Here is a 16,889-nt window from a genome sequence, read left to right as displayed (position 1 = left end):
AGGACTTGAAGCACACACATCTCAAAGACGTTAGGAACAGAGCAGGAAAGCATCATTTGCTTTGTGATCTGCAAAATCCTGCAGTGTGGGGGAGAGGAAGAGGGCAGCAGAAACATCAAGCTGCCTTACAGCAGTTTGTGTGTCACTGGGTATGGAAAGGTTTTAATGCAGAATTGAGCCGCTTGGATGCATAGTAGCAAGAACATCTTGGTCATATTTTAGCAGGTTTGTGTAGTGGTGGTTTTGAGGATCTGGATAAGGTCTGTAGACAGATACAGTGATGAAGTAATGGGATGGTCTCCATCTTTCAAAACTTGCCATCTGCAGAAGGAGTTTATTTCACCCAAGAAAATGTATTGGAAGGCACAGAGCTTCGGAGTCATCTAAGTGCCTGAGGATTTGGATTACTATTTCTCTACATTAGACTCAAACAACCTGATGAAGTTCATCATCATCATAGACACCAGTGAAATAGGGAGATTACATTGCACAAATGATCTTCTTGCCCAGTATGGTGATACTTATACTATAGCAGGGTAAAGAGCTGAAGTGCTATTCTTGGTTGTACTGTACAGATATGTGGGATGTTGTGTAACAGAGCTCCTGTTAGTCCCTTTTATTTTTGTCCTAGTTATTGTAAATAACTATCTAAGTCATACAAAATGAAGGGGAACTTGGGAAGAAGGTTATCCTGAGAAAAGGGCTCAGGGGAGATAAAGGTGACACATCACTTGATACAAACCAGATGATTAATGGTAAGGTTTGTAACTCCTACTTTGAAATGTTAGCATTTAATGCAAATGTGAGTTGCATTAGAGAAGATGATATTTTGGCCTCTAATTCAGAACTGTATATGGGAAGTCAGAAGTACCTATTGTATAAAAGAAAATTGGAGTTATTGAGACACCCTCCCAGCCCCTTTATTTCATGAATGCATTCGTTATAATGTGCTTAGTTGGTTGATTGTTAGTGATGCCATAAAATAGAGGCTATACCTGGTGTTTACAGACTTCTGCTTGTTTGGGTGATTCCCTGATTATGCTGTATATCTGCTTCCCCTTCACACCATCTTGCCAAGATGTCAGACCATCATCAGTTGAACAGCCCAGTTCTTGTTCTTCTTAAAGGACTTTGTTCTGTTCTGTGCTTTTGTGCAAACCAAATGGCAGCCACTTTCTATTTCACTAGTGGTACCTAAGCAGTAAGGAAGGCTGGCCACTAGCCAATCCATTTAAGTCTCTAGAATAATAGTTTGCTCTCTAATGAATAGTCTGGCTTTAAATCTCTCCATTCAATTGTGGTGGCACTCCTGAAGTTGACAGGTACTTATAAGACATTGAGGAAAGGTCATTTGTTGGGTGTTAGTTTCATTGATTTGTCCAGAGAACATTCTAGTCATTCCTCAATGCTCTTGGAAGGAAATGGGATAAAAAAAAAGGGACAAAAAATCAGGCAGAAAATTCATTAATTTCCTCATATTTGCTTCAGAAGTCACAAATAAGTCACAAATAATCCATTCCTGGTAAGCGGTTTCCTTTTCCACTACTAAGCCTGCATCTATCCAATATTAGTGTATCGGTGGCCCATTATTTGTATTGGTAGTGCAGTAGCTGAATCTGAAGCTCTGTCAGTTCAGTTTTGTAAGCATATCCAGAAGGAGTCACTTTCTGGCCCTATGAGCTTGTAATGCCAGTAGCCCTGAGACAACAAAGCAAATGGGGAAGGATGAACTGGTTTTCTGTTGTACAGATGGGGAAAGATTTGATGCTTTGCCCAGCCTCACACAGAGCGTCTGTAACAGAACAAAATAACTCATGGGCTAAGGCAGTGTCGTAACTGTAGGACTATCTGAATGCCTCCACTTGGGTTCTTTTCTATGTATCCTAGAGACGTATACAGGCGTGTTGCTTGATAACACTGTCTCCATGGACACTTGTGAGTAAATGATTTCCTATTTGTATGTCTGGCAAATGTAATGCAGTTCAGCTTCACAGTTAGCATCATCTTATTCTGAGCAGGGAAACTGAGGCAAGCAGCAAGGGAAGGTTTTGCCCCAGACATCAGGTATATGTGCTAATCTTGGACTGGAATCTAGGTGCTCCTTGGGACTAGCTTGCAGTGAGCTGGAGTAACTCTGCTGTTAGTAGGTTTATTGCTTACTTCATCCTTTTTCCCCTGTACCAATAAATCAAATGTTACCATTTTCTTTCTGAAGCTGGCACTTAATGAACTTAAAAGCAATCTGAGGAAGGAGTCCCACAGTACAAAACTGGCTGTGCTAATGCCCTATTTCATTTACAAAAGGAAAGCAAGAGCAGTGGCAAAGTCATTTTTGCTCTCATTTACTTTAGGCTGCAGCCACACGCAGGAGCTGCCAGTCACATATTTCAAGAACCACCTTCTTGATGCCCAGGAGAATAAAGCCTGGAATGAATTGGGTATTCTTGTAACCCTGCTGGCAGGGAGCTCCATGGATCAGCCTTCACAAGGGAGAGAATGGTGGTACAGGAGAAGCCATGGGAAGAAGGGGACAGAGTTTTGATGTTGTAGGGTGAAAGCTAAGCCTAAATTAAGAGGGAGGAGGAAGCAGCTGGAGTAAGGGTGTGCATGGGCTTGCAGGTGAGGCTGGGAAGTTTGAACCTGAAGCATAATGCAGGGGGAAAGTCAGTGAAGCAAGGAGTGCTGTGGTCAGAGTGGACCATGAAACGAATGGGAACATTTCCCACTGTAGATAAGAGCAGAGCATGCCCGAGGTGAAGAGTTCTGAGCCCAGGGAAGTTATTATGTGTCTGAATTCCTGGCAGCTGGCCTGAGGACATTGTTAAGAGAGGAATGAGGTAAAGTGTGGACCCCCACTATGACTTGGCTGAATGATATTTAATATTTAAGCCTTTTAAAGTGGAGAGAGCTGTTTAGGGAGCACCTTTTAAAGAGGAAGGAACACAATTCCTATTGATGAACTGTGCATTCTACCTGATTTTTGTTCAAAATGATACTAGCAAATTTGCTTAGTCTGAAAAGATTCTTTGGAGAATTGATGCTTTCCAGTTTCTTCACAAGTCCCAATTACTCCTTTTCTCTCCCCTTTTTACGCAGTGTGTTTTTACCTCTGGCTTTTTTGGTTGCAGCCAGGGGATGGCAGAATGCGTGGCTCTCAGGTGGTGCAGTGTGAAGCTGCTCCAAAGCAAACCAATACCTGTAGCAGTTTAAATTCCTAGAGGACAAAGCATTCAGTGTTATCCCTATTTGATAGAGGGAAGTGAAGGATTGGGGAAAGGAAGTGACTTGTCACCCAGCAAAATGATAGTGTAACTGAAAATGGAATCAAGGTCTCTTGGTGGCGAGAAATTGGTCAGACAGCAGCATTTCCTCCAGGGTACAGAATGGAAAAGTCTGTTCCAGAAATTGGTCATTTTAGACATCAGACAGTGCTGGGAACTGAAGGTTATTTTGTAAGGAAACAAAGCCCTAGTCCAAAGATGACTGAAGCCACTGAATTGTTTCCATTGCTTTCTGTGGGAGCAAATCTTTGTTTAACAGTGGTTGGTAACAGGCAAGATAACACCTGATGAACTGTTTCCCATCTCAGTCCTCAGGCTCTGCAGTATATACTGCTCTTCACTTGGAGCTAGATTTTCCATGGTCAAGTGACTTGTGTTTGAAGGAGGAGGGAAGAAGAAATGGAGGTGAGGGCAAATTGTAGCAACAGGCAGCAAAGAAGTGGAAGGAAGAGGAAACAGAGTGTATTTACTTCTCACCTGCTCCAAATTACCCTGCAGCAGAATGCAGTGAGGAGGAGGAGTGGTGGGACAGGAGGTTGTGCAGCCAGCATGTTGGGAACAAAAGGCTTTTCTGCCTCAAAATGCCATGCACCAAGGTGGAAGCTCTGCTGCAGCTCCCTGTCTCAGGGCTTTGGTTACACCAGACAGATGCACACTATGGAAAGGTTCAGGAAAGGCTGGCCCACAAGGCTGGGAGGTGTTTTTCTCCCTACCGACACTCAGGCTGTGTCCTGCCATTGCTGGTCAGCGTTTTGCTTGCAGGCTAATGTTACAGTTGTACCAGAACTCATTCCATATTGGCTTTTGATCCTGGGAGAACGGGAAAAATCTGGTCAATACGGTTCTCATTAGCCAAAAAAGCTGTAACATGCTGGAGTCATTAGTAGTTTGTTGATTGAGTTAACCATGCAAGGAGGGCTGCAATTGATCATCTGCATTCTCATTAAATATGCCACAGTCTAGGAGAGTTTGTTATGAAACTAGTTGGAGTACATGAGGAGTCTTGGTTGCAGCCAAGAACACCACTTTATATCTTTATGCTTAAATCTCAACCTGTGTGATTAATATCAGAGATGAGACTGAGGTGAAACATAAAAATAGCCTTTCACTAAAGTCTTACTAGGCAGGGTCTTGTTTCAGCTCAACATGGGGAGAGAGGCTGGGGCTGAAACTTGAATCCAAAGCTAAACTTTCTTAGTGCTGCAAGAAGCAAGGGAAGTGGCGAGGGTCTGTGGCTAGAGGATTTCCATTTGGAACTAAGTAGGTATTTGAAGGAAGGAAGCATTGCTGTGCTTCATTTAAAGATAATGAGGTATAATAAACCTGAACCAAAAGTCAAATTCACTTTGTCTTTGCATTGTTCTGAAGACAGTCAATAAGTTAAAAAGATAGATACAGAGAGAGGTGGCAGAATTTTGCTTTCAATAAATGGGTGAACAGGAGGTGCTGAAGAGTGTTGCCTTGAAAATACATCGTGATCACTTTAAACCTTGTCTATGTCTTTCAGCTTTTGAAATGCTGAAGATCACATCTTGAGGGAATTTGTTAGAGCCTTTGAAGTATTTTTATGTTAGGCCCCTATGGCAGAAGATTGTACAGATCAAGAAAGTCCTGAGTAGATTTATTCACAGAAAATGCATTTAAATTACCCAGTTATATGGGCACACATTCTTCATTTATAGCCTGGTGTCTGCTCTCTGAAATCCTCCCAAGAATTGAGGTCATCGAATCTGAAAACGAGCTTCTGTAGCCCATACTTCTGGCCTTTCAGATGTAATGTAGTCTGTACTGTGTGGTAAGTTGGACACAATTCAGAGAGGAGCAACAAAAGCAATTAAGGGAATAGAGGAACTGACTTACATGGGAAGATTAAAGGCATTACAAATTTGTGGCTTGGTGAAGGCAAGACTACTGCAAGTCATTGGAAGTTTCTGGAGACAGGAATGCAGCTTCAAAATCCCCGTTCTTGTCTAAACCTGGTTTTGTTTGTGTTTGTTTTAAAGCAAAATCTTTTTAGAGCAATATCCTCCTCTGGTGTAACTTACCACAGTTCCAGTGAAAACAATGGAGCAAAGGGATCTGTGCCAAATTAGACTGCCTAAAAACGCGGCCCTTGCGCTTCTTAAAACAGGCAACAGCAGGAGCTGTAAATCCTGCAAGTTGATTCCTGGTATATTCAGAGTACAGAGTGCTTAAATGCAGAAGATATTTGGACATCTTCCTTCTGTAGGACCTCTGCCTTTGCTGATGCTGCTCTGGGGCAAGAGTGATAACAACTGGAGCTGGTACTAGAAAGCTTAAAATTGAGTTTAATGCTTGAGCTCAATATTGGTGAAAAGATGGACAGAAAGGATCTTCTGTTAGATTTTGATTCACATGCTCTCACAGAAATACAGGAAGCTTTTAAGCCAGTAAAGTCTAATACAGTCCCAGAAAATGGAGGGACATTGCCAGGAGAAGCTGCAGGTGTAATCCACTACTGAATGTATATGACATGCCTCCTTCTGTGCACCATTTGCACAGAGGAGCAGTCTATAAATACCCCAATTAGTGAGTGCAGCTAGTTGAAGTAGGGTATAGCAGCTCATGTTTTCAGCCTTAGAAACCCTTAGTTCTGTCCTTGCTGAGTTGATCAAGATGGTGGCCACTTTGCAGACACAAGGAGCGGATTGTTCCCGATGGTCCATGGGGATTGAATTACAGTGAGACTGAGCAATTAAAACTGTGGGCTGACTCTTAGGAAAATTAAGTGTGAAGCTCATTGTGCTGTGAAACAGTCTCAGAAGGGAAGTGATGGAGGCCCTGTTGCTTGGGACGTGGTACTTTTCATAAGGATGGAGTGTTAATTGAAGCATTATGGCCAAATTTTAACAGTGAAGTTAATTTCTGGCTCCATTGCATGCTCCTTGTTCCAGCTGGGGAGGGAGTTATTCTGTCCCAGGGCTGAAGTGCAGTGGGACTTGGCTGCACATGGAGTTCAGGAGCTCACACCTTTCACACAAGTGATTGCTTTTATGAGATAGATGGAGTTGCCAGGAGCAGAGGATGGAAGTGAGGTAGCTTCTGGATGGAAGCTGCTACAAATATCAGTTTCCATTTTAATTTATGTGTGATCTTCACTGAGAATGAAAGTGTCCAGAGCTCTAAAACATAAATAAGACTAATTTGCACTCTTTCCAGTTGCACCAAAAGAGCAAAAGCACTAGAAGGGAGTCACCTGTGGAGACTGTGCTGCTCTATTGCCTTCATCCTGATTTCTCTGAGTCAGGAGCAGGACACAGAGACCTGCCACATCCCTCATCATCCCTTTGATATCCAGATTCATGAATGAATAGGAAAAAGAGGAAAACACACCCTCCTGAAATGAGTGTTTGGAAAATGGGGAGTTTGAGTGTGTGAATGAGGCGAACAGACAGGAATACCGAATGTGGACCGAAGATGCCAGGGGAATTGTTTCCATAGAAACACAACCATGGAGGCTCACATGGTTCCCCCATCTCAGACTTACAAATTCACATGATTATCTTAATGGTCAACATAAGGGATTGAAAAGAGGTAGGTGATTAGTAAAATTTGATCCAAGTTTGTTGCCGATGGAGGGAGCATTGTGCTGAAGTCTCTGTCTGAGTGCAACTTAGAATGGCTCATATGCTGAGTGTGTATTGCTCTGATTTGCTGTGCTAAATCAGGATTAACTCCTGAGCAGTGAATGGTGTCCTACTGGTATCAAACAAAGGGAATCAGACCTGGTTTATTTTAATTAACCTGAAGAAAAAAGGTCTACATTTGTTTCTTGATACATTGTTATTTCACCTTTGTTGTCCAGTCCCTTTTGCATGGCTGCAGACATAATCTTTTGCATGTAAATCAATACCATTCAGAAACGCCTTGGGAAATATTGTTCTGAAATGTACTCAATGGAAGCCCATGCCTTTCTGTGCCAGAAGTTATGAGGGGCCCTGGGAGTCTGTTTTCTTCATTTGCCCATGGAAATACTTCTCCTCAGAAAATCCAAGATCTTTAGGCCTAATTTGTGTTGTTCCAGCCCCTTCAAAGAGGCTGGAAGTGGTGGTTTTGCATTGTAGTGGTAGGCTTCTGAGTGTAATGTGGATGATGCCATGTTTAAATGAGTAAGCTTTAGTAACATTAAGAAAGGGCATTTATGAAATGAAGGTGTTCTATGTTTTTATGTGTGGCACCACAAGGATGTGTGCATGATCTGCCTTCTGGTGTGTATAAGGTTGCCAGTTGAGGTTCTTGTGTGGCACTGTCAATCAGTCCTGCACAAGCAGAGTGGGTTGCTGCGATGCTTTAGAAGTGCTGTTAAGATGGTAGGTATTTGTGATGTGCTGGGAAGCAGGAAGGATGAGAAATGTCCTGTGGGAATCCTAAATATTAAGGGTTTCTCGCCCATTAACCAAAATGTAGCCTGGTAGCTTCCATAAACCCCCCGAAGCAACACCCATAGAGCAGTCAAATTCCATGTGGGAGAAGAGGCTTAACCACATAATAGAGGTCAGAGCAACCCCAAATGAAACAGTGAGGATTCAAACCGTAGTGCAGATGTGTGGCTTGGGCTCCTCTCTGTGAAAGCCCAGGGTGGCCTGACCATCTCGTGTGGTTTCAGGGTTTAATTTGGGCTGAGCTGACTTGGTCTGTCTGATTTTTAAAGCAGCCAAAGCTTCACAACCCACAAACTTCATCTTTAGTGTTAGTTATTTGTGCTCTTTTTAGAAGAGACTGTGTGGAGTGGAAGAGAGGAGCAGGAAGTGGAGACAGGACAATTTTGTACATGATTTCCAGTAACCTATGATGTTGGTAAGCAACAGTCCTATTATCCAAGACAGTAACAGCTCTACAGCCAGAAGAAAGTGTGGTGTTATCTTTCTGGCTGCATGTGGGGAGGAAAGCAAAATAAAAGCTAACATTATGGGGAAGATGGATCCCATCTTGCCTCCTGGTTCCCCAGCTTCTCAGAGCCAAAGGGTTGCTAAAGACCCTCTAAACCTTAAGACTAACCCAGCTCCAGGCTGGTCTCTTGATAAGCACACATAATGCTCCTGCAGCTCCAAGAGGAAAACATCTGAGGTTTGGGAAGGGTCAGCCAGAAATGACATAGCTGCAAGTATGAAAGGAAATCAAAGTGCAGGGTTCCACCCAGGAGAAGGGGGAGCAGGAGAGGCAGCAGGGCCAGCACTGAAACAAGATGAACAGGAAGAGCCGCCCAGAGAGAAGCATTTTTCCTCTCCAGCTTCATGTGTGTGTATTCCCTGCTACCCCTGACCCATGCTTTCAGTTACCTGCTTGTGAGATGCCCTCCCTTAAACTAATCTGTGAGACTGCTCTTCCAGTGCTCCTCATTCACGTGGTTTTGTGGTGAATTGAGTAATGTTTGGTATTAAGAACCTGGATTGCAGAGCGAATGTATCAGTAGCACTGAGGCACCCTATTTTAGTTGGAACCTGCACATGATACCGCTATTTATAATGGAAAGTGGAAGTGTTTCTGCATTTCCATACATTAAACCTGCAAAGTGTTGCCACGCAGACAACACATTGATTCCCTGATGGGTTTGCTTCATTTCTCCCATGCTGTGAGTGTCTTTCCCATGCTGTAGTCTTCTAGGGCTTTGCTGAGAGCAAGGCAGCATTTACAAGAGCATGTAAATGCCGTGGACTTCCTATTTAAAACAAAACACAGCTAAAGGGCCAGAACTTGAAAGGTATTCAGTTGATAATGATAGTGATAGGTTAAAAATGACATGAAAGCAAACACAAAGGAAAGACTTCTCGTGAAATAAACAGGAATTTAGTGTTTCAATGTTGCAGAACATCCAGTGAGGTCCCTAGCACGATCTTTAGGACTGTAAATCCCTTTAAACTGCTGGTGACTTGAAAACCCATTGTGCTGGTTTTGGCTGGGAGAGAGTTAATTTTCTCCTTACTAGCTAGTATGGGGCTATGTTTTGGATTTGTGCTGAAAACACAAGGATGTGCAACAATCCTGCCTCTGGTGTTGTCATTTCTGGGGACATATTGCCCCTCCTGATTTCCCAAAACAAGGAGAGGAGGTGCAGGCTCTTCCCGAACCCTGTCTCTGAACTAACATCCACTCTGTCATCAATACTATTGGTAAGCAGAAGTTGTTAGTTTACTCAAGGCTTTTTGTCCATCAGTGAGGAGTGTAGCTTGGACCAACTTCGTCAAGCTTTTAATCTGAGGTGACTTTCTGTTACTGAGCTCCTCTGCATACAAAATGTAATTGGTTGCCAGCTCACACTTCTCTGACCCATTTCCAAAGCTATTTCATTTGATTGTGTTGGGTGATCTTTCTGAAATGATGTCTTGATTTTTATCTGAAATCCATTGATAATGGTTATTTAAGCTCCTCCTGTGCTATCTGGTTGTTTTAATTTCAGGGAGTACATTGAGGAGTTTAAGTCTGTATTAGTTATCATATTGATGGATCAGCCAAGCAAGGAACATTTGGAAATTCACATATTCCTTTTCAGTGACCTATGATATTTGAAAGATAAGCCTCTTGCATGCCATTAGCGGTTTGAACATCTATAAACATTTCTCAGTATGTTTAGATTTTATTTTGGAATAGTTTGAATATGTACATGTAGATTTTTCCTTTAATCCATCCAAGAATATTAATTGCCCATTTGGTTTGCTGTTTGCCATTTATTTAATACTTTTTCCTTTAAGGCAGTATTGGTTTAGTTTGTGCTGAATCAAGTACACTGGAGAAAGCCGGTAAGATCTAATGCACTGAGAACTCAAGCTGAGTGGTTGAAACTGGCTAAAATTTGGTAACTTGATGGTGTGTGATCCAAGGAGATCTTGTCAATCTTTAGCATAGGTGATCCGGATGTAGAATCACATAGAACTGTATTCTGTTCCTCTCCAGCAGTGTTGTGAGGCTTAATTCACTGAAGTTCTGCAAATCACTTCATGATCCTTGGATAAAAGAATGCAAGAACACAGAGAAATAGGCATAAGAACACAGAGCTGTAGGCATGTAAAGAATATTCTGCTCTTTAAAATTCCACAAGCAAGTAAGCTCTCCCTACACTACCTCTCTAGATTCCCAGTAACAGCACTAGGAGTTAGATCTGGTCCTTGGGCAGAGAATGAATCTGGATCCTTGTTACAAAACACATCTCTCAAGTGAAACTTTTGCCTATATTTTTCCCAGAAGATTCTTCTCTTTCAGTCCAGAATTTTATCAGCAATTCTTATGCTAACAGGGGTCAGGAGATGAGATGTTTCTCACGTTACACTTGAAGCTTCTCATGAATAATGGCCTGTATCACCTCTATTGTCTCTCCAAAACATAAGCAACCAGACATAAGGCCAGAGGAGGAGTGCTGAATAAGCCAGCAGGGCAGACCAAGAACCAAGATAGTCAGGGTGAAACAAATACAAGGTAGAGCAGATGGTTATTTGGGGAAATATCTGAGCAGATTAACTACTAGGCAGCTAGGGAATGAGTCAGTCTCTACTTAAAAAGTACCCTGGAATCTTCAGAGTGAGATTAAGAGAAGCACAGATGAAGATCACTGTGGACACAATAAATTAGAGGTCATTATTCCCTAGTGAATTTTCTTAAGTGTTAAGTAGAGCACATCAGGCTTTTCACAGGAATCTGAGGGGGGTTGCCATACTTAAGGCTATCACTTACTCCCATGTAAGGACAATCTGTCCATTTGGAAGCAATTTCCCTCATCAGGATTGTCCTTCTCTTCTTTATCAGATGAATTTGTCTTTTTCATCCTCATATATATATGTGTGTGTGTATATTGTGTATGGAATAAAAATAGCTGCAGTTTGAGAAGGGTGGCAGTCCTAAAATACATGGCATTGGAAATTGCCATCATGGAAATCTTAATTCCCCCCTAGCCTTCCAATCTTTTTGTTTTACTTCAGTAAGACTGCAGCTGCCATCTGATTTGTATTTATATATGCTCTTTATAGATATTAATGCAATAACAGATTAAACCTAAAGTAACTGTTACTACACACAGAAATCTCAGGGTCTGATCTTGCAAATACTAATGCCTCTGAATAACTTTAATCTTGTGCATTGTATATTTGAATTTAATGGGGACTCTTGCATGCCAAAGTGTCTCACATATGCGAATGTTTGCTGCAACTTCAGACTTTCCCCATATGTTGATGTCAATTTGTTTTTGCAACCTCAATACGGTTTAGAAACCTAAGTCTCTGATCACGGTTTGTATATGTTTTATCAGTTCTACAGGCTTCATTGTACCCGATTTTCAATTGAACCCTCACCACTGTTAGTGAAACCACCTACTTCTATCAGGCTAAATTTGGCTTACAGGGGGTTCTTCAGGCACTTCCTTTGAGGTCTGAGGAAGCTCATAGGTAACACGGGTTACAGAGCTGTGATGCTATTTATGCAGTATCATCTTCTCACCATTCTACAGGTGGATTCCTAAAAGAAACTGGATTGTAAAACTTGGGAAATCAGCTGATAGCCCAGTAGCAATTTTAGTGCTTGTAAAAACAGCTGAAACTGTCCAGGAAACAGACAGTGGAGCTGTATCAAACTTCTCTAGTGTAGCTGGTTTCTGATCTCTGTGTAAGGGCTCAAGGTAAACTGAAGAGTTCAGACTCACTGTGCATGTTCTGTAGGGTCTTCTTTTCTGTCTGTGGAGGGGCCTCAATGCCAAAACCTGTGTAAAGGGTATTAGTTTTCTCAGATTTCCACTAGAATATAAAGCTTTGATAAATCCACTTCCAGACCAAATGTGGTTGGTCTCAGAATACTTAGGGCAAAACCAAAACCCTGTTTCTCTGGAGCAATAATACACAGGTGTTTAAACTCATGCACATCCTACAGTGAGCTAAAGCAGCCTGTAATCCTTATATTCTGCTTTTGAAGGTATGAATAACACAGTGCCTGGTCAACCTGTCGTATTCTGTTGCAGAAGGCTGCTGAGTCAAAACACCAGTGGTTAGTTTCAAGTTCAGTAATCATGGTAATTTTACAAGCTAATGTAAGGGTAATAAAGTCTTCCATAAGGCAACTACTGTGACCATAAGGAAAGTTTCATTTCGCCAGGTTCAACAGTTTACATGTGACTAATGTACTCTCAGAGAAGAGGTGACTTACATTTAAAACGTGCAGCAGCTTACTTACAGGAACACTGATACGTCTGTGTTTGCAGTTAATGCTCACTAGAGAGCCTGTGTTAGGAAGAAGTCAGTTGCCAATTGGCTATGTTGCTCTTTCTCTTCACTGTAGAGGGGGACTACCTGAATCATGTCAGCAACTGGCTTTTTTGGTCAAAAGTTATATGAGATAGTGTAATGCTGCTCTTTTAGTTGTTGAAAGATGCAGATAAAGGTCCAGTCTTGTTGCTGTTACTGAAATGACTGAGGAAACACCCCTGATGAGGGAACAAGAGCTAATTGCTTCTGTCTGGGTGATGATGGACTATTGTCTACTCCTTTCTAGCTGGGTGGGACTGATGAGTGTGTAGGGTGGTGGTAATTGCTCTCTGCTCTATGGAGCAGCTTCCGTATTTCAGTGACCTGTAGGGAGTCCTGGTTTAGTCTGCTATGCCTCCAAGCTTATACCTCCAGGAGGCGCACTGGGAAACTAACCCCATTGGAGAGGTGCTTTCACCAAGCCCCATGGCTTTGAGTGGAGACCCCAGCAGGGACATCAGGAGAGGGCAATTAATAAACTGCTTTCTTTGCCTTCTCCCTCCGTGTGTGTTCTCCTGTTTCAGATGGGCCTGAGGACCGGAGCTTGTCCTCAGAGCACCACGCGTACTGGAAGCTGCATTCCTGTATAAATTGGGAACAGAACTGGCCACCAGAGACTGGAAATCTGGCAGGCAGAGCTGATTAGACATGCTCAGAAGAGCCTGCAGTTTCACTGCTGCCTGCCCTTTGGGCTTGCAATGAAAAACAAGGCTGAGTGCTGCCAATATTTGTATATGTGATTCTATTGTTTTATCTGAGGATGAGATCAGCCCAGAACAAAACTGAAGTGCTCTGGTTTTATATTCCATGGCATCATGAGGAATGTGAAGCTGGGATCACCCCGCTCCACCCTGATCTTTGACTCCTAAACCAGTGCTCCTCATCCTTTCTGCATTCCATTGAAACACACTGTCCTTTCAAAAGGATCCTGTGCCTCTGTCTCATTTAGGTGCCTGGGAAATGTATAATTGCCCCAATACACACCCCTGCCTCTTGGAAAACTCCACCCTTACTTGAGAAGTTAAACCATGCCTGACCTCTTCCAGCCTTGTAATCCCATATGCATCCTCAGAGGTTTTATTACCTAGATGATCTTTAAAGGTCCCTTCCAACCCAAACCATGCTCTGATTCTATGATTTCACTTCACGTTTTCCTTTATCTACCTTTTAATAATACTGTGTTGTCAGATAATCATTTGTGAAATGCAGGTATGAAATATACCTGCTTTCATTTTGATGGAAAGGAGTGATTGCAGTGCTCCGGTTTGAATAGGGATTTGGAAACAGCTAAGGGTAGGATTCCTAGGTAAGGAGACACAGGGGAGTTTTTATAGGTGGAGGCTGACTTGCAGCATCCTCGTTGAATTGATTGTTTTAATGCTGAAGTGTAATTGTAGAATTAATCATGTGCCGGAGCAGCAGGAGCATTGTGAAGGTGTCTTTTTAGTTACTATTTCAGGAGAAAGAAGGAAATTGAATAATGACTATTTAAACATTATAATTAGTAGGGATTGAACCCAGGACCACGGTAGCTGAAGCTCTGTGTTTCTGTGGCTGACTTTTGCATCCCACCTCATGGGGGAAGGTCTGACTCCCACAGGTTGGATTTGGTCCTGACTTTGGGCAGCCCAGGTGGAATTTTGTGTGCCTGTTTGTACATCAACAGGAGAGGTAGGTGACAGGGGCTAACAGAGGCTCTGCAGCTTTTGTAGACAGATGCATTACCACAAGGCCAGATGCTGGCACTGAACAAGGCAAACAATTATAGAAGCCTTCTCTTCATCAAATTCATTTGCAGTGGTCACTCCCAAAGCTCCTTTGAGAGGGACGAGATAAAGAACCCTAAGGATACCTACTGAAAGCTTGTACAGACACATTAAAAAGAAGAAAAGAAGGAAAATATCAGTGTGTAAGTAATGTCTGCAGCTACAGCAGAGGGAAGCAGATGTAAGCAAGCCTGCCCATGCCTTCTGAAGCTCTGTTAGCTCCTGGAAGGCAGCCAGCGCTGAAATAATGGCTCGAGGCGGCACCCCTTTCTCCTCTCTGCCTGACCTACTAGCAGACAAGACATTTGTATGTTATTAAGCTGTGGAGCACATACTGTGCTTTGCAGCTGGACAGTGCAGGGCACTGTTGAGAGCTGTAAATCTCCAGTCACGTATTTGCTGTGAGGCTCTTGTATAATGTCAGAAATATTCCCTCAACTCCTGCAACCTCCCTGGGCTTTAAGGCACCTCCCTGGGCAGAGATGCTGACTTATGCACAAAAGCTAGTTGGGATTGTTGTCGATGTAATGGGTCCTGCAAGGCAAGTGAGGTGATCTGGGCTGACTTCTAACCTGAGTGCTGGGTGGACCTTCGAGTACGTGTGCTGCAACTACACTCTGAAACCAGTGTGGTGGGGTCCCAAACACTGCTGGCTGTGTGCTCTATAGAGGGAGGGGAGGATACAGTGACATACAATATAAATACATTCCATTTAGCTTCCCAAAGCTTTCAGTTTTACAGTTTTCTCATCCTAGATTTCTTCTTATTTCTTTACCATGCATTCAACTCCCGTGTTTTAATTGTAAATGAATTGTCTTTGCTTCTACATGATTGAGTTATTTATTGTTCTCGTGGATACCTCTCACTGTGCTTTAACTGCAGCTATTTTGCAGTTCAACTCAATGGATATGGTCCCATTTCACTTTTTCATGGTGTTTTCAGTTGCCCTTCTAAGCCCACAAGCTTACAGCCTGTGTTGGACTCCATGTGTGGCATGGATGGGTACGTTCAGATGCAGCACTAACAAGGCATTTATTTTATCAAGGTGATGCTAAAATGCAGAACTGCTGAGATTTGATCATAGGTGATGTTAAGAGGCAAGTCAGAAATGATCCTTTACAAGCACCTTCCTATATTTGAAAGGTTTGATGATGTGAACTTTAGAAAACTCCCTTGTTTTCTGTGGTTCCGTTTCTTGTTTCTGTCATGAAGATAACTTTTCATTTGCTGGAGACTTCCAAAATACACAGCCTCCCTGAAGGTCTGTTGCTCCCTAAAGAAGGCCTTTTTGTAGGTTTTGACCTGGCTCCATCTCGTATTGCAGCTGCAGCTTCTTTCCTTTGAGGTAAAGCCAAAGCTGCTAAGTGTCAGCACTGGAGACTGAAGGCTTCATCTGATCCAAAGGAAGGTTTAATGTTGGTAGAGGCAGTTTATGTCCAGTTTCCTGTCCAAGGCAACACAACAGGATCTTTCTGTAGGCAGATGTGTGTTTCATCACTTGTAGCCCACCCTTGTCTCCTGCAAGATCCTCCAAATCACTCCTTCCTTCTACACTGCTCATCAGGCTCAAGCTGGTAAAGCCTCTTGCCTTGAACTCTTATTTCCCTGCATGACCCAGAAAGGGCAGACCCAGTAGCTTTTTAGGAAATGTGTGGCTAATCTTCAAAGCCAGGGTTTTCTGTAAGTCCAGCATTTTGAGGCCAAAATGTTACCATTTAGAAGAAAAAGACAATTCCAAATGAAATCCTTTTAATAATCACAATGTTCTGGTGAATTGCAGTTTTCCCTTTCCTGTAGCGTTTGGCTTCTCCCAACAATACCCACACCATTTGCAGTATAAGGGGATTGCAATGTGCTTGGCAGCTCCGTTCTGCAAAGCCTCAGTGATTTTTGTCATTGATCCAGGCTCTTATGCCAGTTCACTGGCATGAGGTCACTCTAGTTTCATCCCATGGCTGCTGGTAGACTCTTTTTGTCCCGGCTGCCCTCACCCCCTGCCCAACTATATCCCCCACCTCGTTTGGTTGGAGGTTAATCACTGCGTGAGGTAACTCCATCCTTGGCATGTTCTGTGATCTGGAAATGTGGTTGCTAATTACAACCTTCACACCAGAGGACCAGTCTGTGGAGTCCTGCCCTGTAAGTGACTGCTCTCCTCCATGGCTCACATTGCAGAGAGGACATGCTGGCTAACAGGAGCATGGTGGGGGTTAACCAGCCTGAGCCTGGAAGAAAAATGGAGTCCTCTTAATAACCAAGAGTGTCTACCAAGAAATCACAGCAGAAATACCTGCCTGGGAGAGAGACTGTCCTGCTTTTAAACAATAAAGCCTATGTGATTTTTGCTTTGTGCTCTCAGGACTTGCGGTGAGAAGGGAATGTAGCACCGAGCTCATCCAGAGTGGCTTAAACATCCCCAAAAATCTTGCTAGGAGGATGAAATTTTCTTTTCTTTTCCCTTTCTTGTCACGTTTTACCACTGGAGTTACTCAGCGAATTAATAGGTATAGAAATGCAAAGCTCTTTTCTTATTACACGCCATCGATCTGATTGCAGTGTCATTAATTGAAAGACTTGGGAAATGTGATGGATGGTTCAGT

The sequence above is a fragment of the Melopsittacus undulatus genome, chromosome 15, assembly GCF_012275295.1.
Source record: "Melopsittacus undulatus isolate bMelUnd1 chromosome 15, bMelUnd1.mat.Z, whole genome shotgun sequence".
NCBI lineage: Eukaryota > Metazoa > Chordata > Aves > Psittaciformes > Psittaculidae > Melopsittacus > Melopsittacus undulatus.
The sequence above is the reverse complement of the archived record's forward strand: the minus strand, read 5'-3'. Positions refer to the sequence as shown.